This window comes from Ursus maritimus, unplaced genomic scaffold (genome assembly GCF_017311325.1).
Source record: "Ursus maritimus isolate PB19 unplaced genomic scaffold, ASM1731132v1 scaffold_19, whole genome shotgun sequence".
NCBI classification, from domain to species: Eukaryota; Metazoa; Chordata; class Mammalia; order Carnivora; family Ursidae; genus Ursus; species Ursus maritimus.
In genome coordinates, this window is record NW_024424341.1 from 16,903,980 (window position 1) to 16,929,150 (window position 25,171).

Genomic DNA, 25,171 nt, shown 5'->3' on the forward strand with positions numbered 1-25,171 from the left:
TTTTAGCAAAGATGAAGCTGTCTTTAGCAAGTTTGCAAAATATGAATAAAAGTGATGATTAGTGACAAGGTAATACTTACAATGTTGTTTTATTTGTTTTGGAAATTCTCATATGTTTTTGGATGAGATTTTATATTTGAAGAAGCTTCAATACACAAACTGTATCTTGGTTCAGGTATAACACTTTGTATAATTTAAGGAACTTCTGATTATAAATCTTTTACCTTGATAAATAATGTATATTGGTTACAATTGCAAGCATAGTCTTTTCTCCAGGGATAGCAACAACTAAGTTCTTTAAGACAAAATATAAGTAGAAGGATATTGTTATTGCTTCTAGCAATACTTTTAAAAAAATTTTTTTGCAGTATGGTAAATGCTTCTTACATTTCTGAACCAGGTGTTGAGAATTTTATTCCTGTGGAATCTGGGAGTCTGTTTATAGTATATGTACATCAATGTTCAAAATACTGCAATTCAGATGCTTTGGAGAGGATGGAGCATGGTGATTAAGGATAAGGGCCTGGAGTAAGACAGCCTGGCTTTTAATCACAGCTCCCTGCTGAGTGTTTGACCTTGGTGAGGTTACTTAATTTATGCTTCAGTATGCCTGTGTATAAAATAATAATAATGCTAGTATCTGTCTTATAGCATCTTTATGGGAATTGAAGAAGCTTTTGTGGCTCTATACCACTTACCACGGTGCTTCTCACACAGAAGGCACTCAGTAAGCCCTGATCATTATTTTTATTATAAAATGATAATAATGGACTCCCTGTCATGCTCCTGAGACTGAGCCATATATCATCTGATAATTAGGTACCTGATAACACCTAGACCACTACTCCTCTCTATTTGATACTTTTTAAAATTTCTTCTATCCCATTCCATTTCCTTATAGTTCTTGCTTCTCTCAAATCATTGACATATGGGGTATATATAAATATACAATTATCTAGGGGTGTGTGGGTGGCTCTGTTAGTTAAGCTATTGACTCTTGATCTCAGCTCAGGTCTTGATCTCAGGGTCATGAGTTCAAGCCCCATATTGGGCTCCACACTGGGCTTGGAGCCTACTTAAAAAAAGTGTGTGTGTGTGTGTGTGTGTGTGTGTGTGTATACACAAGTATCTGAAAAGAGTTTAGACTTCATACTCTTATCAGGTCCCTTTTATCCTGAGATTTTATAATAGAGAACAGGGAACGTAGATTCCCCTAAACAAAAGCAAGATTTTTGTGTTTCTTAAAAAATTATATTTTCTTATTTATAGCAGGAAAGACTTCCATGTAGAGACATTAAGACTTAAATAGTTACAAGCATGTGCATACCATTTTAGAAGAAGCCCAGATTTCTTCATGCATTTGCCTACAAGCTGTTTGTTTTCTTCTCTCTCTTCCAGCTGGAAGTCACTCATCATCCCTTTCAGAAGGAATTGTCAGCACAAACAATGCAGATTACAAAATAAGAAAATCCAAAACAAGAGCACGTGCGCAAACCTCCCAGGTAAATATGTGTCAAAACTAAATCTTTTCCTTTGTAGCTTTCTGTACCTAAAGAATAATTTTACCTGTGGTTCTGAAGCATTCTGAATCTGTGTCATGTGAAAGCAGGCCATTTGTGGCAGGCAAAGTCGAACTCACTGGCATGATTTCTGGTCCCTCGAGACTACCTCAGGTATTTATCATTCAAAGCTGTTCAAGGAGGGGAATGTTATGCCTGAACTAATTTCCTTGACCACTAGAGCATATGAGCCGACATACAAAGTGAGGAAATACAAAAACAAAAATGAGAGACCAAGTGAGTCTGTCATAAAGTCTTAAGTTCCTGGAGGATGCATGGGGTTCTAAAAATAAGATTATGGCTCTAGTCTCAGGAAGCCTGTGCTAAATCTGAGAATGAAACTAAGCAACAAGAATACCCAGAGAAGAGTTAGATGAGGCTGGCTAGGCCTGTAGGATGCACAGTAAAAGCTAACGTGATCCAGCGAGTATGCTGAAATCCAATCAGTGATGACAGCTGATATGTATAGAACAGTTACTGTGTGCCAGGAGCCTTTTCATTTTATCCCAGTAACACCCCAACAAGAAAGTTACAACTTGTATCCCTACCTTATAGATAGAGAAACTCATGCACAGAGAAATTATGTAAGTGCCCAAGTTCACAAAATTTCTACAGAATGGAGCCAAGCCATCTCTTCAGCTGTGTTGTCTCTAGAAGCTGCACTTTTAATGGCGATACATTCTTTTTCACTGGGAGGAAGAAGAGAAAGTGGAGAGGAAAGTGGAGAGGAGGAAAGTAAGCCTGAATTTATGTTCTCCATCTCTCTAGCGGTCACATGTATATGTGTATATATATATATATGTGTGTGTGTGTGTGTGTGTGTGTGTGTGTGTGTGTGTATGTATATATACACACACATCACAAAAAGCAACCTCTCATCAACCAAATAAAGAACTTAAACTATGGAATAAAATTTTGTCAACACATAATTAAATGAAGGCTGAGAATAGTTATGGAAGCATGAAGAGAAGCTGGGCCACTGTGGTGCTGAGCAGTAGGCCGTAGAAGGATGGTACAAAAGGGGTAATCTATTCTTTGCTTCTCTCTTTTCTGGACCAGGTATTGGGAAATAGGCCTTCAAAATTATGATCAGTATATATGACCAAGCGTATCATCCTCACTTTAAGAACAAGTATTTCTTTAGACACAATTCCATAGCTAGGTCTATTTCTCCACCATATACATTCATAACATCTTTACCCTTTTTACTTATCATAGCTGTCATTCCTTTGTGTAACTCTGTCATTAATTGCTTCCCAGCTTAGACTCTTATTCGATAAGGGTGGGGACTACTTCAGTTGCTTTTAGCTCAACATCAAGTCTCCTGTATGTTGATGCATAGTAACTATGCAGTAAGTATCCCTTCCATAGGTTAAAAGGACAAGTTTATTTTCTGAGTTCTAAGCGTAGAGCTTATTATGAAGAACACTAGTAGTCTCTGTCATATTTTCAATGAGGAGGAAAGATGGCTGATGGGAAGGAAAAAGACAGGCAAACCAGAAGAAAACTAACACAAGAATGAAAAGAACAAAAAATAGAAACCAAACAGGGGTGTTGGACTAAAGCCTTGAGCCATCTAATTAAAGGATTGAGTGGCAATGTATGATTCAGTAGTCCACACTTCATCATTTTCACATTGACCTGCTTGTCTGTCACAAATAGTGGTAAGACTGATGTCCAGTCCTGCTATTTTGACATAGTGATAACAGCTATTCAGCACTTTGTCTATAGAATGTTTAAATTTGACTGTTAATTGATATTTACCTGGGTGTATGTAAGCTTATAGATGTTATGTATAGACTATCACACATCTGAATGATTCTGAAAGATAGCTTTTAAGAACTAGAGTTCTTATAACCCCAGTTCCAAGTGTGAAGACAGCGTAGCCCTTGTGCCTGTGTCTGGGCCTCTGTCAAGTGGGGATAACAAGTTAGTAGGGTATGGGTGAGAATTTAATTTTCTTGTATGTCTGTAGCACTAAAAATGAGCATATTATGAGAGCTCAATAGGTGGTATAAACTTTTCAAGTTGTAGTGCTGATTGCTCTTGTGCTTTAAGATTGTTTTTGATATTATCACTTTGGTTGTTAGTATTTAGGAGACCAAAAACATCGGCTTTGAAATCAAGAAAATCTAAATTTAAATCTTTTAATCTCTTTCCGAGCTTGAATCTTACATCTGTGAAATAAGAATGTTGACCTTACGAGATTGTTGTGAGGAATAAATGAGCTTTTGTATATGAACTAATTACCCTGGTGCCTGTCACAATGGAAGCACACACATTTTTATATTTGTGTGTTTTTATATTCATAAAATATTGCATTAATCACGGTATGTATGTAGTATGTAAAATAAAGTGTACTATTTTAAATAATGTATTTTTGCTAGATTCTTGGGCTTTCCTTTTCTCTGCAATATTTTGGTTGTTCATTCTGCTTGTTTTCATGGGTGCCTAATGGGCATAATAACTATACAGGAAAACAAACAGAGCTCAGAAACTACCCTTGATGTATATTTTATATTTGAAAATAGACAGAAAAAAGAAAACTATTTTATTGTCTTCTGTCTGTCTGCTTCTGTCTCTATAGAGTCAAATGCTATTCTTTTATAAAACAAAACATATCACTGAATGATTGTCCAAAACAAATGGCTTTCCTTGAACATTAATTGGGAACATTGCTGGCAAGAAAATTCCAACATCAAAATGGCCTGCAGTCAGAGACATTTCTTTATTTGTTCCCCTGTTCAGCTGTTCAGTATATGGCCTGTCTGATGCGTTTGTATGGAGTTTGTTATGAAAAATTTTTTTTAGAATGAGTTACTGGCCCTTTAGGCAGAGGGATGTGGCCAATAAACAATATTCTATTGGCAGAGTATAAGTCAGTTTGCACAACATGAATACCTACTATGAATTAAGCACAATGTTAACCCTATAAACACGAAGTTTATGTGATTTGTGGGCATAAGGAATTTTTAATAAAATGGAAAATACTGGTATGAACAAAGAGAGACAATAGAGGCAGGGAGCTCAAGAATAAATAAATTGGTATTATACAGTAAAAAGAACATAATATTTCTTAGAGATAGACCATCTATTTCCAGAGAAGTTGATTTCTGAGCTGGACTTTATTTGTTATTGCGTTTTAGGTATACAGAGTGGAAGAAGTACATTGAATGGATGAGAAACATGTTCAGAGATTCAAAACCTACGTGAAATGATATTGTAGGTTTAGACAACTATAAGTATTATCAGTTACTCAATTTTAGAGTGTTAGGGTAAGAAGAGAAATGGAAGGAATTAAGACTAAAACAAAAATCAGAAACTTGAAACGTCTTGTTTAAGCTGTGGTGACTACAAGTCAAGGCTAATACTTAAACAAACAAACAAAAAGCAACATTTGCATATGGGTTTATTGTAGTTGCTGTTTCTTACAGAAAGTTATATATCTGATTTTTAAAAACAGTTTTATTGAGTTTTTCACATAAATAGAAAAAGCAACCTGAAAATTCATATGGAGACACAAAGGACCCTGAATAGCCAAAGCAAAGTTGATCAAGAAAGAACGATTACACAACATTTGCAGCAACATGGATGGGACTGGAGGAGATTATGCTAAGTGAAATAAGTCAAGGAGAGAAAGACAATTATCATATGGTTTCACTCATTTATGGAACATAAGAAATAGGAAGATCAGTAGGAGAAGGAAGGGAAGAACGAAGGGGGGGTAAACAGAAGGGGGAATGAACCATGAGAGACTGTGGACTCTGGGAAACAAACTGAGGGCTTCAGAGGGGAGGGAGGGTGGGGGATTGGGATAGACCGGTGATGGGTATTAAGGAGGGCACATATTGCATGGTGTACTGGGTGTTATACACAAATAATGAATCATGGAACATTGCATCAAAAACTAAGGATATACTGTATGGTGACTAACATAACATAATAAAAAATATTTAAAAAAATTAAAATTAAAAAATTAAAAAAAAAAAAAACAAAGCTAGGTGCACCACACTTTCTGACTTCAAATTATATTATAAAGCTACAGTAATCGAAACAGCATGGTACTGGCATAAAAGCAGATAAATAGACCAATGGAACAGAATAGAGAATCCAGAATCTACTTATGCATTTATAGTCAACTGACCCTCAGCAAGTAAAACACACAATGCAGAACAGACAGTCTTTTCAACAGATGGTGTTAGGAAAACTAGATATCCATATGCAAAAAAATGAGATTGGACCTGTCTCAACATCATATACAACCTAAAATGGATTAAAGGGTTAAGCATAAGACCTGAAACCATAAAACTCCTAAGGAGGGGGGAGGGGGGAAACACAGGGAAAATCTTCTTAACATTGGTTTTGGCAATAATTTCTTGGATGTGACACCAAAGTACAAGCAACAGAAGCAAAAAGAGACAAATAGGATTATATTAAAGTAAAAAGCTGCTGCAGAGAAAGAAGACAACACAATGAAAAGGCCACCTATGAAATGGGAACAAAGATTTATAAACCACGTATCCAGTGAGAGGTTAATGTCAAAACTATATAAGGAATTCATACAACTCAACACCAAAAATACAAATAATCTGATTAAAAATGGGCAAAGTACTGTTAAGACACTTTCAGCATAAGTTCCCATGGTTAGTGGCTACACAAAATAGTGCTGAACATTTCTAATCATCAGGGAAATGAAAATCAGAACAGTGAGATAGCACTTCACATCTGTTAGGATGTCTATTATCAAAAAGACAAAAAATACTAGTAGTAGGGGGGAGGTAGAGAAGAGGATTTGCAGAAAACCATATGGAGATTCCTCAAAGAATGAAAAACAGAACGTCTATATGATCTAGTAGTCCCACTTCTGGGTGCATATCTAAAAGGAACTGAAATCAAGATGATAAAGAGGTATCTCCACTCCCACATTCATCAAAACATTATTCGTAACAGCCAAGATGTGGAAATGACCTAAATGTCCTTTAACAAATGAGTGGATAAAGAAAATGTGCTATTATATATACAATGAAATGTTATTCAGTCCCAAAAAGGTAATACTGTGTTTGTGATAACATAGATGGAGCTAGCGGGCATTAATACGAAGTGAAGTAAGTCAGAGAAAGACAAATACATTGTGATTCCTCTTGTATGCAGAATCTTAAAAATATATATATATCGTAGAAACAGAACAGATTGATGTTGCCTAGAGCCTGGGAGAGGGGAAATGGGGTAATGTTGGCCAAAGGTACAAAGTTTTAGTTGGGCAAGATTAAGTTCTAGAGATCTCACGTACAGCATATACAGCGTATAACAATAGTTAAGAATCCTGTGTTCTTTTTTTTTTTTTTTTTATGGTTTCACTTATTTGTGGAGCATAAGGAATAGCAGGGAGAACATTAAGAGAAGGAAGGGAAGAATGAAGGGGGGAAATGGGGAGACAAACCATGAGAGACTGTGGACTCTGGGAAACAAACTGAAAGTTTCAGAGGGGAGAGGGGTGGAGGGATGGTTTAGCATGGTGGTGGGTCTTAAGGAGGGTATGTATTTCATGGACTACTGGGTGTTACATGCAAACAGTGAATCATGGAACACTGCATCAAAAACTAATGATGTACTGTATGGTGACTAACATAACATAAAAAAAAAAAAAGAATACTGTGTTTTATACTTGAAATCTGCCAGGAGAATAGATCTTTAGTTAAATATCTCTCTCTCTCTCTCACACACACACACACACACAGAAAACTATGGATCTGTTAATTGACTTGATTATAGAGATCCTTTCATAGTTGATACATAAGTCATGCAGTTTTATTGATGTTCAGATTTTTGGTTTTTGTTTTGTTCTTTTGCTTGTTTTGATTGAGCTAGGAATTAAAACTGTACTTTTTGATGAATTTCCTCCTGGTTTCATGCATATCTCTTTATCAAAAAAACCATCCTTAGTTTTTTTCTAAACATGGTCTAATAGGGAAAACACAAATCTCCCAAGTAAAAGCAGGTATATAGCAATGGTTAAAGACAAAGACTTTGGAGTTGGGCTAATGTGGATTTTGTCACACACAGGTTAATTCACCTACTCAATCTTATAAAAGGGGAAGGGGTGTCCTAGTCCATTCAAGCTGCTAAGTAAAACTACCATAGACTGAATGGCTTATAAACAACAAACTTTTTTTTTTTTTCCACAGTTCTGAAGGTTGGTGAGACTAAGATTAAGGTGCCAGCAGATTTGACATCTGGTGAGAGCCTGCTTCCTGGTTTGCAGAAGGCCATCTTTTCACTGTGTTCGGGCCGCATGGTGGAAGAGGTAAGGAAACTGTCTGTGGTATCTTTTATAGGAGCACTTGTCCCATTTATGAGTGCTCTGGCCTCTCGACTTAATAACTTCCCCAAACCCCCACCTCCAATATCATTTTGGGGATTAGGTTTCAACGTATGAATTTGGGGGGTGGGAGCACCAACGTTCAGGCTGTTATAATGGTAATGATTATCTCCTCCTACTCCATGTCTAGATCTTTCTCATCACTCAGGTTTCACCTTCTCAGAGAAAACTTCCTAACCACTGTACATAATTACTCTCTGCCTCTCACCCTGGGCTGGCTTCATGGGCACGTGACCAGACTTCACATTTAGAAGGGTCCTGTACTTGGGAGTCAGTGTTCTGCACTTGCCACCTTGAAATGCCTAGTAATTTTATTTGTGATTTTGTATTTTTTAAGTGAAATCCAGTGGGACAATGGAGCATGCATCCAGGCTTGGAACTTCGGCTTATACATAGTTTTGCCTCACAGCAACGCCCCGGGATGGGTTCTTGGCCACCTGCTTCCCTCCCTGTGTTTCCTGGGCCCACCAAGCCTCCTTCTCTCTCCTACCCACGATTGCTTTCATTCTCCACCCTGTCAGGGACATGGGCATGGACACAGCATACTGCCCTATGACATCTTGGCTTAGGACATGGCAGTGACCATTCTCACTCTAAGCTGCAGCACAATCGTGTGTCTGGCAGGTGATTGACCAGAAATTGCATCTCATCAGGGAAAAGTCTTTTGCCTTCCCCCAGCCCAGTTACCATGTATGTCCTGGCATGGAGGTTTAGAGATCTACAGCGGGTGGTCATCTGTTGTTGGTTGTAGTGGCAAGCTTGCAGGAAAGGGATAAACCAGACCCAACTTCTTAATGTCCTGTACCTGGCCACCACCATATGTGAGTTCACTAGCTGGTAGGCACCTGCAGGACTCCTTTCATGTGGCAGGGCCCATCAGCACCTCTGAGAGTCTGCACTTACCCTCAAGTGTCCCTGTGTCCAGGAACACTGTCTCAGCCAGTTCTATTCTTGCAGCATTCTCTCTTCCTCCTCCCCACCTTCCTGAGTCTGATGTGTGTTTGTCCTATCTGGTGAGCTTGAGACACCCTCCAGGGATAAGCCATGAGATAACAATTGAGTAATTTCGAACATGGAGTCAAATAAGGTATAAAAAAATACCGAGTAACATGTATCAATCCAATATTACAAATTCAGTTTCCATTGAAGTAGAGTCTACATCTTCTTTGTCAAATACCTAATATTGCATAACCATCAGAATGTTTGGTATAGATTAGTCATTTAAGAAAAATGTATTGAGTGGATGAATGAATGAATGATCAAATGAATGAACAAAGGTTTGTGTAAGGATTAAATGAGAAAATGTATGTTAAAAAATTAGCATAGTGCCTGGCACATAGGACTCAAATTGGTGATTGTGGACATAATAGCAATGATGGTAGTGAAAGAGATGATGATGGTGGTACTCCTCGACCTGATAAAATATATTTTCTATAAAATTACTTTTCTTAAAATACAAATTAATTGTAATACAAATTCATTGTAAGATATGACTTACTCTTTCCTTCTCTCCTGCTCTGTGGCTTTGCCCCATATATTCTTCTTCTGACGGAAATGTTATTCCTTACTCCGTATCATCCTATAACTTATTCTAACATTTGCTTCCTCAACTTACACTTCAAAAATTAGCTAAAATATTACATACTTTTGATCTGTCCGGACATTTCTGACTAGGTCACACCCACCTGTCTATCCTTTATCCTATAACACTCCTTTGTAGTACGTATCAGTGCTGTGATTCATGTCTTTGTGATTTTTGCATAGTTCCAATTATCTCTCATGTTCATGGTATGTTCTGCATGGATAGGGCCTACTTTTTTTTTTTTTTTTTTTTTAACAATAAGCATTTATTTCTCATGGCTCTGGAGACTGGGAAGTCCAAGACCAAGGTATGGGCAGGTTCGGGGACTGGTGTGGACCAGCTTCCTTGTTCAAAGATGGCTGATTAGGTCTCTTTTATAAGGGCACTTACTCTTCACCCTCATGATGTGATCAAAAAGGTTCCATCCCCTAATACTATCACACTGGGGGTGAGGATTTCAACTTCTGAATTTGGGGATATAGGGCCTACACTTTTGCTTAATGTGATATCCCAACACATAGTTCAGATCCTGGCACATATTGCCACTCACACACATTTATTGCATGAATTTTTTATTGAAGATGTTAAAAAAATATGGTGGTTGCAGCAAATGGAGATGGTGGGGGATTAATGGAAAGAAGCATTATTCTAAGTAGTAGAAACATTTCCTGTCTCTTTATTCCCAATAGATTCTCTTTACTGCTTCTTATTCAACCCCTTTATGAATTCTTGTGATGCCTCTTCAAGTCTGTGTGTGTATTTACTTGTTTGTTCTTCATGTAGTTCCTTTCTCCCAAAGAGCCCCCCAGTAGCTCTGACAAATCAAGAGAGGATATTCATTCTTTGAGCTGGCAGAGCTCTGCGATATAGCCTCAGGTAAAATAGTTCAAAGAGCCCAAAAGAAAAGTAAAAAGAGCCAACTGAACACCTAACATGATACCATCTTTCCCCCTCATGTTTAGCTTTTCTGCATTTCTGGTTCCTACTAAGTTGCCTGAGTGAGAATTCACCCACAAAAACTTGAAAAGACTTAGCCAAATGCCTGTGTATTTGGAAGATATTCTAAAACAGGTGTATTCATGTTTGTAGGTCTTGAAGTTTTTACAATACGAACTTTAAGATAAAAAATACAAAATCATGGATTCAAATCTCTATGAAATACAGTATTTATTTAGAATGAGTAAAGAAGGCACAACATAATATAACCAAAAAGGTTTACAGATATAACACAATGCAAAAAGAATAGCATATTTTAAAAATTAATTCCCTGAAACACTTCCATAGTCCTTTTGTTTCCTAAATTATTTGGCAGCAAAATCTTATGAAAGTTTTTGATTATTTTCTCTTATAGAGTGAATAGAAAGTTAACTTCAGTCTCCTTAAAGGAAATTTGATGTTTTTTTAAATTTTTCTTGTATTGCCAAATATATCCTTAATGGAATAAAAAGTGTAGTTTGACTAGGCTTCAATGAGAACAAAATCCTTTTTTTTTTTTTTTTAAGTTACGTGTATGGGTTAGAAAAATGTTCTATTGACAAGCTTTAAATTTCAAATATTTTTATTTCTCTCTTTTGTCACATAATTCTGGTGCTGGGGGCCAAAGCACATATTTGTATTCTGATACCACACCCATCAGTGTGGTGCTATGGTCAAGGGGAGGGTAGGTAAACCTTTAGAAGTCCCTTCATTGAGACAACTAGCAATACCTATCATACACAAAGCAACTGAACCACATAAATATATTCTGCTAAATCCACATAGTCCCAGCAGAGTCTCCAGGTAGCTGGATCCCAAAAATGTCCACAGGGCACCTCAATTCTAACCCAGGGGAGAAGTGAGGCAAAGAGCACTTTGAGAAGGAAAGAAATGATGGTCTTGACTAAGGTTAAAATGTCTTACTTTGCAAATTTTATAAAAACATGAAACCATGTGACTGCAGTGCTGGGTTCACTGTAGAGAATGGGCACCTGCAGAGGAGAAGCCCTGAAACACAAGCTTCGTTCCCTTTTTGGTAAACATATCTCTGCTTCGTACACAAACTTCTCTCAGCAAATGTCATTTATTGTGCTGACCTTCTCTCCAAGGCATTGAGATAATACTTTAATCAGGGACATAGGAGGGGTGCAATATGGTTGTCATGTTGTCCTTCAAAGGAGAGTTATTGAATCAAGGTGCTGACTTAGATCCTAAATGTACTAGATTCTAGATCATGCTGGAGGGGAAATAAAAAATAACTGTTTTCATGCCTCTCATTGAAAACTTTTATTGACTCTATACTATGCACCAGACACTGTGTCAAGTGCTTACATGCAGTAGCTCGTCGGCTGTTTGTAATGTCCCTGTGAGGGCAGGAATGCTGAAATACACAAATTAAGTGAACTGTCCCAAAGACAAGCTGGTGGCACTGGCATTTTCACTATGGAGATGTGATTCCAGTGTTGGCATTCTTAGCCACTCTTTTCTGCTGCTTCATGTTTTCCACCCATTCCTCAATACATGGAAAAGGTATATGCTTATCTCCCTATGATGTAGAGAAAATAACCTAAGGTTTGGAATGAAACCAAGTTTATTTTGAGTCTCCTTTAAATATTATTAGTTGAATATGCCAGTTGCTTTTTTGTTATTGAATTTTTTGCTTCTCATCTGTAGAATGAGTATTTTTCAAGTAGCTATTTTATGACATGTTTTTGAAGAATGATTGAGATAATACATGAGACAACTTTCAGCTCATTGGTCAAGTTATGTGATTGAACTTTAGATTCTTTACATGGTAGCTGTTTGGCCTTAAGCAACTCCATTTCTTTTACCTGCGCAATGGGATTGCATCATTTATTTCCACTGGTGAGAGGATAAAATGAAAAACAAAGGTGAAAGTGATCCATCAGTTCTAACTTGCATAATGAAAAGCGTATGCTACTAAGATTTTCCACTATCTTCTGTAGAAACCGTAATTATTTCCATATTTTTAATTAATAGCAATTATGGCTATCAAGTTTATAAGCATAAGATGTTTGAAAATCAAATAAGACTTGAGCCTGTGTCCATCTATGAGGAGGGTGAGGAGATAGGAGGTTTGGGTTTGTCTAATCAGTCAAAACTAAGTCCCTGATAGTGCAAGGTGTTTCTGTTTTCGACATTCTGTTCCCAGAGCTGGTGACCGTGGAACCTGGGTGAACCACTAGGTCACTTCTCTTAGAATTTTTATTTTTTCATGACAAAAGAATCTGCCTAGAGTTTAGAAGAAAAAATTTAGAGAGTAGACAATAAAAGAAACAAAACACAGTTGTTTATGTACTAAATGTAACTGCATTTCAGACATCTTCTCCAGATTATCTGTTTCTTTTTATAATGAGGATGACATTTTCTTTGGTGTTACTTTAAAAATGTGGGCTGTAAACACTGAGGAAGAAAAGAGGCAATTCTTCTACAGTACATTCAAGTGCATTATAGTAATCACTTTTACATGTCTTTACTGGATCTCATTCATTCAATTCACATGTCTCCCCTGGACCACAATTTACTATGAAAGCAGTGTCTCTCCCTCCACTTTAATTTGGACCAAGCCCAAATGAAAGCATGAAAAGGAACATATAAAGAAAGATGGACATGGTTTATTACACGGAGACAGGAAGCAGAATGACCTCTCAAATGTTTCCGACTGAGGACATGACATTTTCAGAAGAGTAAAAAAAAAAAATGCAAAGTCACCTTTTCCATTTTTCCACCCATTTACTGTTGGTATATTCATGACTGGTTATAAGGGAAAGGCAGGATAAAGTCGGACTAGGGAACAGTAATTCACTTTGGGTGATTATCAGAGAGGACTAATGGGTTCGTTTCCAAAATGCCAGTGTACACAAGATATTGTTGTGGTAAGATTAATGAGCCAGGGGGAGACATACCCTTCAAGCAGCTGACAGTTGCCAAGTGCTCTGACATTTTACCGTGTGGCCACAGTCTCTTAAACTCCTTCATATGCTGTACTCCACTGTAAGATCAGAAAGGCAAATGAGGACAAGAGCAGAAGTTCATTCTCCTTATGAATTCACGTTTTTCCTAGTCTCGCTTGTGGATCTCTAACTGCTGCTGCCAATATCGCTTGGCCTCCTTGCTGATCTGTAGTCAGCCAAGCTCCCCAGTAAAGGTTTTCAGCTCTGTGAAAGTTTTCAAAAACACAGAGGCTCTGTATCGTTAAGCCCCTTTCTCAAGTTTAATATGGCTTCTGGGCTTCTCCCTGCTGTCCTCAAGTGTTTAACCTGATTTAGGTGTTTTTGTTTTTGTTTTTTTTCTAAAACTTATGTATCTATCCTTTGGTTACTCACTCATGTGTCATCTTTTCCTGCCCTCCAAGCCTAGCATCAAACCACAGTACTGTCTGTTAGCTCTTCCTTCCCGTGGTCACCTAGACAGACATACACATGTGCCTTTTTTTTCTTAAAGACATGTGATTAATAAGAGAAAGTCGAAGGACACTCAAAAAATTATAATATGAGGAAGTAAATATTTCAGAATTCTACGAAGTTATCACAGTCGTCATCCCGAGACTGTGATTTCTAACTGACCTCTATAAATAATAAATGGACATTTCTTTTGACTCACGTTCTTATTCTTTTTTCCTGTGCTTTGGTCTGACCACGCATTTCTCTCTCCTCCTATGCTCTTCCAATAACTCTTAAAAAGACTGTGTCTCCTGCAAGGATGCAGCATAGCACAGAGCAAGGTGCTTCCATCTTCAAGTGGCCAGTTTGCACGACCGTTGAGCACTGCAGCCTGGGTTACATTTTCACTTCCCTCCCTTTAGATCATTTTCCTTAGATCCTAGGTCCCAACTTTTAGGGTCTTCAAGCTGGTGATTGGGTAGATCAGCAACCGGTTCATTGCTATGACCTCATCTCCATGTCCCTTCCTCCTCCCAGTTCTAGGGATGGGATCCCTGCCACTTTCCTCCCTTCCTCTTTCTGATATTGCCCCTGCTGTTAGTGTCATTTCCTGCCCTCTGAGGTTTACAATCCCCAGAGCATTTCACCCGTAGGATAGGAAGTCCCCTGTATCCCTGGAGCCATACTGTCTATGAACTCTCATTGGATGATTTGGTATCCTTCTTGACCTCTTCCTATATGTCTCATTCCACTGCTTGTACAGCATGTAGACTTGTGTGTAAATATGGCTTCAGTTCAGATATAGAAATGTTTGTCATGAGAGAAAAATCAATTTTGATGCACACAAGCATGTCTGAAATGGGGAAGTAAATACCTCTAAGGACCTGTTCTTAGGATCCTCCAAATGTTATTTGTTGGGCCCCTGTGCCTGAGCCCTTCATAGATTACCACTAAGTACATCTGCACCTATAGGTTCTGCTTTGCTCCGTGGCTCTGTGAATGCCAGAACTGCAACAAGAATAATCGTAACTGGCATTTTTTACTCTTACCCGTGTTAGGCATGATACTAATGCTTTACAAACATTATATCTTTAATTCATCATAGATGAGAAAACTGAGGCTCAGAGATTAATTTACCCAAGGTGGCAAGGTGATTAAGTGACAGAGTGAGCTTTCAAAACCTAGTCTTTGTAATTCTCAAGGTCCTTTCCCTTAACCTTAATGTCAAAGCTGTATTAGAAATGCTTGCCCTACTACAGTGAGGTCTTTAAGTAGAGACCTACTTATTTGAACCAAAGCCTAAAGGGCCTGGGGGGAAATCACTGCTGAATGCCCATCACCTAAAGCAGTGCCTGGAACATTGCAAATGCTCTATATGTATTTACCGAGTAAATGAAATCTATGGTAGTCTATGATTAGAATAGGACTGGAGTCAAATGTAGGAAGCTTCAAATCTACCAGTTTTCTGTTCATCCTTTAGTAATCAAGTGTGGTCTCTGGACCAGTTGGCATGGCTTCTCTGAAAAAAAGAGTTTGTAAAAATGCAGACCCTTAGGCCTCACCCCAGAGGCAGGGAATCAGCATCTGTGTTTTCTCAAGATCCCCTTAATGATTTGTATGCAAATTAGGTTGGAACAGGACTGGCCTAATTTTAGTCCAAGTTCACCGAGCGAGAATGGTTTTGAATGACCCCTTACTTATATATGAGACTTCCGTTAATTTCATTCTGCTGTTGGAGCAGCCTCTTTAGGATAAAGACATAGCCTTCCATGACCAGCACCCACTTACAACCCTTTATAAAGGCACCGTTGGAAAGGTGGAGAATTGTCTTCCTCTGATTGAAAATTAGAGTTCTGTACTTTGCGAGGTTTAGCTTAAGAACTAATCTGCAGTCTTCTGCCCCTGGCAGTATTGGAGAGTTGTATCATGACAGATGCTAAATGTGCATCAACAGGTGATTTCTCTGCCGAAGCTGTACTCCCTCTCCTCTGCACCACCAGTAACACAATGGCATCATCACCTGTGAGTGAGCAATTATGGTGTGTTGGGAAAGGAAAGAATTGGTGTAAAGAAACTTAGGAAGGTTTTGTGGTTTTTATAAATGATTTGGAAACTTAAAAAATCTTTATGAAATCTTTATCTCAGGCTGTAATCTTTTTTAAAAAAAATCATGAAAAATAGGAAGCCATATAACCAATATTGCAGTCTAATATTCTATCCACACAGCCCCTTTCCTTGGAATCCTTAATTACATTACCTGAGAGATTTAGAAAACAGTGGTAAAGGATGTGTGCTTATGGAAAGGAAAGGGGTAGTCTTTTCATTTACTTTTTTTTTTCTTTTTTAAAGATTTCATTTATTTATTTGAGAGAGAGAGTGAACACAAGCAGGGGGCGAAGCAGACTCTCCATGGAGCAGGGAACGTGACATGGGGTTTGATCCCAGGAACCTGGGATCATGACCTGACCTGAAAGCAGACACTTAACCAACTGAGCCACCCAGGTGCCCCTCATTTACTTTCTAATTATGTAACTCATGAGCTTGCAAGAAATGATTACTTAAGTTGTGTTCAGTCTCCACGCCTTTAAGAAAAAATAAGTTTATTCAGAGTCATAAGTAGAACACACAAAGCTAGCTAGTGTGATCACGGGCTGAAACAAAAGTAGATAAATTTTCCTATTTTAGTGCTAAATTGATCATATCTGTTTTCTGATCCTTAAAATAATATTGCTAGACCTAAAATAATATATTCAGTTCTGGTTGTAATGCTTAAAAATATGGACAAATTGGAATTTTTTTTCAGTGATGAGGAGTCAAGATGGTGAAGGGAAAATTGGGGAATGATAGAAGGAACTGAGTGTATTTCAATGGAGGAGACATTACAAGAACAAGATGACTGCCCGGCGTAAATATAGAAGGAGTGATTAGAGGTCCTGTGAGTGTCTTCATACAATAGAAAGGCAGTCTGTGGTTGGTAGAAATTTGTCTGTAGTGGTTAGAACTATCCAAGAAAGCCTCTTGCTATAGAACATTTCAGTGAGAGCCGAAACAAATGGGAGCAAGCATACTGTGATGCTGAGGAAAGGGTTGGTCAGAATTGAATCTCATTTATCTTTGCATCCAGTGCTTGCTATTCACAGGATGACCAGGACTTGTGTAAATTCAAAACAATTATTTTTTGCCTCAATTGGCCCTCGTGTCTGACCCCAGTATTAGTTCATCCCACAAAACTCAGAGATGACCAAAGAGAGGTTCATCCTTAAATTTTGCTAATGGACTCGGGTTCTTTAGCATTTTACCTTCCTTTTCTTATAGATGTGTGGTGTTTCTCCAGTTCCATTATTATATTACATTATTATGATTTTCTCCATACCTGCGCAAAGTCTGCTTATTTTCCTTTAAACTGACTCTCTTTTAGTGTAAATAAATGTATCTTTAAAGGAACTTTACATTACTACACAGGAGAAATTAACAAGTGTTAATAGAGTGCTAAAGACATGTTAACATGGAACACAGACTTCTTTATTAATGTAATTAGGAGGAATGGGAAAAGAAATAACTTTCTCAGCAATTCAGAGACATTTGGTTCCAGTATCTCTTTACCATTTAAAATAGTCTTGAGTATTACCCACACTTTCAGTGATATGGTCAATGTCTGGGGTCTTATGTTTTTGATATCCACTGAGCTGAAATCTATGGATTTAGGATCTAGTGCAGAAAAATTTTTGCTCTGATGTATATTCTGTAGTTTTTCCCCTTTATATCAAACTTCTCTGGTATTACCCCCTACCTGTATTGGGCATCTATTTGTTTCATGCTCTTTATTGCAATATAGGCACACCTCAGAGATAATACAGGTTTGGTTCCAGACCACTACAGTTAAGCAAATATGGTGATAAAGCAAGTGAGATGAATTTTTTGGTTTACCAGTGCATATAAAATTTATGTTCACACTATACTGTACAATAACATTAAGTGTGCAATAGCATTCTGTCTAGAAAAACAATGTACGTGACCTTACTTAAAAAAAAATACTCCTTTCCAAAGAGCTGACAAGATGGCGGAAGTGGAGCAGAAGCACACTTTCTTTTTGTTGATGGAGGGTCTTGCCTCCATGTTGATGGCTGCTGACTCATCAGGGTGGTGGTTGATGAAGTTCGGGGTGGCTGTAGCAATTTCTTTAAAAAGACAACAGTGGAATTCGTCGCATTGATCAACTCTTCCTTTCATAAATGATTTCTCTGTAGCATGTGATGCTGTTTGATAGCATTTTACCAGCAGTTGAACTTGTTTCAGAATTGGAGTCTGTCCTCTCAAACCCTGCCACTGCTTTATCAACTAAGTTTATGGAATATTCTAAATCCATTGGTGTCATTTCAACAATCTTCACAGCATCTTCACCAGAAATAGATTCCATTTCAAAACAAAACAAAGCAAAACAAACAAAAAAAGAACAACAAAACACTTTTTTGCTCATCCATGAGAAACAACTTCTCATCCTTTAAAGTTTTATCATGAGATTACAGCAATTCAGTCCCATCTACAGGGTCTACTTCTAATTCTAGTTCTCTTACTATTTCCACGGTATCTGCAGTCAGAATACATACAACATATATCAATTAAATTTACCATTTTATAAGGCATGGTTTTTGGTGCCCCAAAACAATTATAATAGTAACATCATAGATCACTGGCCACAGATTACCATAACAAATAAAATATTAATGGAAAATTTTGAAATACTGTGAGAATTACCAAAATGTGACACAGAGACATAAAGTGAGTAAATGCTATTGAAAAAATGATGCTGTTAGACTTGTTCAATGCAGGGTTGCCACAAGTCTTTAATTTGTAAAAAACGCAATATCTATGAAACATAAAGAAGCAAAATGCTTATGTATGACTTGAACTGAAGACTCTTTTTTTTCCTTGAGTATTTCTATTATGAAATCCTCTGAACTCTTAATTTATCTGTGTGGCAGTTTTTATTTCCCAGGGTCCCCAACATTTCATTCCTCTTGAGCCATAATATTGATGACAAATCCTAAGATTCTATTTTTAATTCCTATCTGCTTTCTCTAGATAAACTCTGACTACTTACCAGTAATAAAAAGGCTTGGTAAGAATGGTATTAAAGGTGAATCTGTCTTAATACACCCAGGAACAGACACATCATTGAAAATGTAAATTCCATTCCCACGTGAGCCTTGTTTTTGGAGTCATGTGCTGTGTGTGAGAAAAAGGCAAAATGATTAATGGCAGGGTCTTGCATGCAGGGGAGGATTGATTCTTTGCACTGAACATCCTGGTGATAAATGCTAAATCTGACATGTGTCTGTGATTTTACTCCATTATAGTTGGCATTCCGCAACTTCCAGAAGCTATGTGATATTCCATGAAGAACATAGGCCTTTGAATCTGACAAGTCTGAATATGAGTGTAAATTCCCTGCTAATTAACTGTGAGGCTCTGGCTAGTCATTGAATCATTCTAAGCTTTATTTGCTTTCTCAGAATATTGAAATAAAAATGTCTTCATGCATGATCATGAGGCATCTCAACATATGTGCCCTTGAAGTGAACTTGGTATAATACTTGCGGGGGTTACATAGTAGGTCTACATTCCTGCATGTCTCAGAGTAGTACACAAAAAGACTAACATAAAGGATTTTGGAAGGACATTGTCAAATATTAAAGGCCTCACTCTGTAGGAAGAGGAAAGAAAGGAATCTCAGAAAATTAACTCTACTTGAAAAGTAAAGTTGCTTTTTATCAACCTGAAATGTGAAAATACACTAGACTTATCATTAGGGGTGTTTTAGGAATACCATTATCTAAATAACCACTGTAAACTTTATTTACAGAAATCATATCCTCTAAACAGAGAACCATATTATTTTTCCTATTTTTTTATCACTAAAGTTTTCATTTCTTGACATTATTTAGCAATATCTAATTCTTAAGAAAACAATAAGTAAAAAAGGAGATAGAATATGAATTATATTCACCCTTTTAAAATGTCTGTGCATGCATGAGCTCACAATAAACACACACACACACACACACACACACACCCCTTGCAAGAATGCTTCTTGATATTCTGTGATGGTTAAGAAAAATGAATGTGTTTGGGAATTACTGTTCAGTAGTTTAGAAAATGGGATTTAAGATTGGTTTAAGCAAGGTGATAAAGACCTTTCAGCCCTTTTCCCTCTTGTTTTATATAGTTTCATTTTTTTAATAATCATTTTTTTGGCCCAACAGTATACCCTAGGTAGATATCTACATGTTTGACATAATGAAACAATGTCGTTACTCTGTTCTAAAAAATTCCCAGTATAATAATAAGCCAAATAACTTCTCACCTACTACAAATATCTGTGTCAAAAGGAAGGAGAATTGCATAGACTGGAGCTATTTCCTGCTCCTCAGACCTCCATATCTGGATGTCTTTTTTCATAGTGTAAGCTATAAATTGAATGGCATAATTTGATGATGGACATAGAACTGTATATTAGTTTTTATTTTGACAAAATCATTAAACATCACATAGGTTGAAAAATGAATCACGAGGCCCTAAGCCTGCCTTAGAAGATTGCACTTCATAAACTGAATTGCTCACATGGGCAACATTTTGGTGGAAGTTATAGATTTTCTAGCATATCTCTGATAGATAGGACTAATATAACTTCAATAAAAACTCTGGATATGTCAATATAAAATTTTCCCTACCATTGAAAGACGTAAGATACTCCAACTAATAAATCGGACGACAACGTATTCCTTAAGGTATAGTAACATACATATTGGGTTACAACAAGCAACAAAATCATCGAGGTAATAAACCACAGCCACAGAGGGGCCATTGGAGAAAGTTTCTTTCCATTGCAAGAGCCCAGCGTGATGTCCGTAGATACATACGAAATCACCCCCCAGAATGTTAATTTCCAATAATTGACTCAGCTGTCTGTGCAGTGATTTAGAACTACATATAAACGATACCTGAATGCCATATATGCCACTTATATTTATGACAGTTCACATGAATTATATCCCATAAACTAGTGGTGATGTGCAAATCCGCCAGGGACCTCCACTGTGAAGCATACCAGTAATGCATCTTGAGTAACAGTTTGTCCGTGATACATGAGTTTGATACCTGAATATCTGGTTAGATGGTAGTGGTGGTATTGGGTGGATATGTCAAGTTTAATCAGATTAGGTCTGAGATGCTAGGTAAACCAAAAAACACAACTATAAAGGAGGTCTAATTTATGCATCTCCCCAAAATTTTGTGGTTGTGTGAGGCTATATATTATTTAACTTTTTAGGCTCTGATACTTGAAAATTGAAGGTGATAATGAGTATCTCCTAAGAAGGCTATGGGGATTAAATTTTGAAGCAGGAAGTGCAATTCTTGGTAGCTAAGAGATGTTACTTTCCTTGTCTTACCCATGCAAGTCACTTTTCTTCTTTATCGTGTATACTACTTTGAATAGTATGTTTTATTTGTGATCCAGTGTTTTCTATTTCATCTTTTTCTGGGTCATAAATCACCCTCTTCTCTCTTTGTATTAGTCAAGGTTCTCTAGGGAAACAGAACCAATAGGGTGTGCAAAAGGTTTTAGGGGGATTTATGCTAAGGAACTGGCTCACACAATTGTAGAGGCTGGTAAATCCAGAATCTGCAACTCAAGTCCAAAAGTCCTCTGCTGGCTGAATTCCCTATTGCTTGCGGGAGGTCAGTCTTTGTTTAATTTAGGCTTTCAGCTGATTAGATGAGGCCCATCATATTATGGAGAGCAGTCTGCTTTACTCAGAGTTCTTCAATTTAAATATTAGTGTCATCACAAAATATCTCACAGAAACATTCAGAATGTTTACCAAATCTGGTGCTGTGTTCCAGCCCAGTTGACATATAAATGTAACACTGGTCATTCAGACACATATTATCATGTCTCGTCCAAACATTATTCTTCTTTGCCCAGAATGCTACTGCTTACAACTGATATTTAACCTTACTAGATTTTGTTAATTGATGACAGCAGGTTATAAAATAGGTATTCTGAAAAAAAAAATTAAAATTTGTATAAAATACGTTTAATAGGAAGGAGGTAAGTTTTATTTTTAATCTTTGTAGGTACTAGTCAGGCACTTTGATTTTCAGAGGTCTAAATTTACATCACATCAAATATATTAAAAAGCTTTAAAATGTCAGTTTTTATAATAAATTTGAAGACTTTTTATAGTTGGCTTTTCTAATAATTTGGCCATGAGTAACTTACTTAGTTTAAAATTGAGTATCCTTTCTCCGCAAACAATAGTGCCCACTTAATGGCTATCGCAAAGTCAGAAAACTTAACCTACATGTTTTTAGTATGATGGGTATTTTTTGATGGCTAATTTAACAATTTATTTATTTAAAAATTAATGAGTTTTCTTAATGCTATCTTTTTAGACACTTAAATATTTATTAATTCATATTTGTGATTTTGCATTTTTCATGCTACTTAACCTCTTTTGCTTAGTGTCTGTATTTGAAAATTGAGGATATTAATGAATGTTTCTTAAGGAGGCCATGGTTATTAATCTTGGAAACAAATAGGACAGCCCTTTGAACCTAAAAATGTTGTGTTTTTATTTCTTCAAAACAGGGTATTTTCTCCTTGTAGAAATTCCTTTATTTTTTCATTTTCTGTCATTTTCTTTCAGATTCAAAATATCTTTCTAGGTCTTTGAAATGCTTTTGGGTGGCAGGCATGATGATGATGACGATCAGTGGAAAAACTCAGCTGTTTTTCTATGAATTTGAAGAAATCATCCATCATGTCCTCTGTTATCTCCCCTAACCATAGTTCCTGAATGAATAAAACTCTCCACCCATCCAGAAATTGAGAACAGGGATATTGTTATCTTTATGACTAATTCCTACTTTAATTCTAAAGATAGGCATCAAACAAGTTAATTATTGTCAATGGTTTGGACTTAGGTCTATAGAGAGCTTAAATCTTTACAAATGAGCCAGAAGCATAGTAATTACACCCTCTGATCCCAACAATGATCTTAGAAAGCAACCAAGATTAAAGATTACACTCGAAAGACTAATTTTTTTCTCAACAGTTGTGATAGGTATTTGCCTCTCAAATTTGACTACATCCTGTCCTAGAAAAACACACCTATTTAGAAAATATTCCAACCCCCAAAACTCACTTTCTAGACTTAATTTTGGTGAAAGACCACAGATTGGGCTTATATTATTGCCAATATTATTCCACCTGATAACAAAAAAATCACTTAATAAAGTAACTCTATTTTTCATTGCTTCTATTAGTCTGTCTGACTCATAGTTTAATGTAGTCACTCACAACACTTCTAAATTCAATTTAACAAACTGAACTCATGTTGGATGTTGTAGGAATCAAACAATATCCAAGAGTTGGGGATATCCTCAAGTATCACAAAATATAATTGAAGAGATTGAGATGCAAGTTTTCCCTGGAATTTTAAATTTTGAGGGATGTGAGGAAATGAAACCACAACAAAAAACAATGTGCATAAATCTGTGTTACATTTTACATGTAAAAGTGGTCTCAACACTTAATGGAAATATAATGAGAGAAATGAGATTGGTTTCCATCTGTGGTAGATAGAATATTATCCCTCCAAAGATATCCATCCCCAGAACCTGTGAATATATTACCTTGCATAGCGAAATAAACTTTGCTCATTGAAGATATGACTAAATCAAGGATCTTGAGGTGTAAAGACTATCCATGATTGTTCTGGTTGGCCTAATGTAATTGCAGAGGGCTTTCTAAGAGGGTCAGAGTCAGAGAGATAGTTGAGGATGCTATGCTGCTGTCTTGGAACAGGGAGGAAAAGGACATAAGCCAAGGGATTCAGACCAACTCTAGAATATACAAAGGCAAGGAAATGATTCTCCCTAGGGCTTCCAGAAGGAATTCAGTCCTACTAACACTTTGATTTTAGCCCAGTTAAACTTCTGACCTACAGAATGTTCAGATAATAAATTGATGTTGTGTTCTAAGCCAGTAAGTTTAAGTTAACTTATTGTAGTAGCAAGAGGAAACAAATACATCAATCAAGAAAAACTTAGAGAACCTGGGGTAGGGAAGGAAAAATTTTACTCTACACTTCAAGGTTCTGCTGGCTGGTCTAAGGATTACATTGATAGTAGATGATACTAAGAGGAAAAACAAATTTAATTTTATACATATGGGAAATCAACATAAACATGAGATTCCAAAGACAGACCAGCAAAATGAAGTATATATATGTCATCTTGAACTAAGGAGAAGGACATAGGGGTCTGAGACTTCAGAGAGAAAAAAAGAAATTCACAGGAAGATGAAAAAGAGTAAGTTTTGACAAACAAATGTTTGCTGCCCCATACAGAAACATTGGGGCATAAAGAGGAATTTTAACAGAATCTGCTAAATTCCTCCTTGTCTACCATACATAGTTCATGTTATAATGTAGTTATCTATGCTGATAGCTGTCTTTCTGGAGCAATTCCTCTATCTAAATTCTTTTAGGCAGTTAGGGGGAAGGTCAGGTTCTTCCTGAGTCTTTTGAGCCTTACTATCGTTAGCTTGAAATAATCTGCATGCAGAGTGGTACATCTTGCAGCAACTAGTTCTGAACCCCAACACCGGCATTTAGGGTAAGTTTTCTGTAGGTAGAATGGAGGGAACAGTCTGCCACCAGGGGGTGGAGAGAACCGTAATTACTGCTATCAAAGGAGGATATGTTTAATAAATCCCAAACAGTTCAGTGTGAATGATGGTGGAGCCTGAGGGGAATTTGTAGGATAAGGTCTATCTAGTGTTCAGTATTTTTCATTTCTATTTATTCAATGGAAAACCAGTGAGCACTGGGATGTATACACTAACCCACTCATATCCACACACTCACACATACACACTCACACACACAAACATATGGAAATTGTTGCATAATCTATATAATGTCTTAGTGAGTGATCATTGATCTTCTTTGCTATCATTATGCCATTCAACAATTGTGGGTTATTTTTGTATTGCTGTTGTTATTGTTTCCATTGTTATTTAGTAAATGACACTTTCTAGGCAATGCTAATGAAAAGTGCCTGAAAATGGTGAACCAAATTCTAACAATTGCCTTCAATATCCTAGGACCATATGGGAAGGAAACAGGCAAAAGTCAAAATATTTTATGTGTATAACATTTTTGAGGTTCTTTCCCTGCCTTATGTTCCTTAAGGACAGAACGAT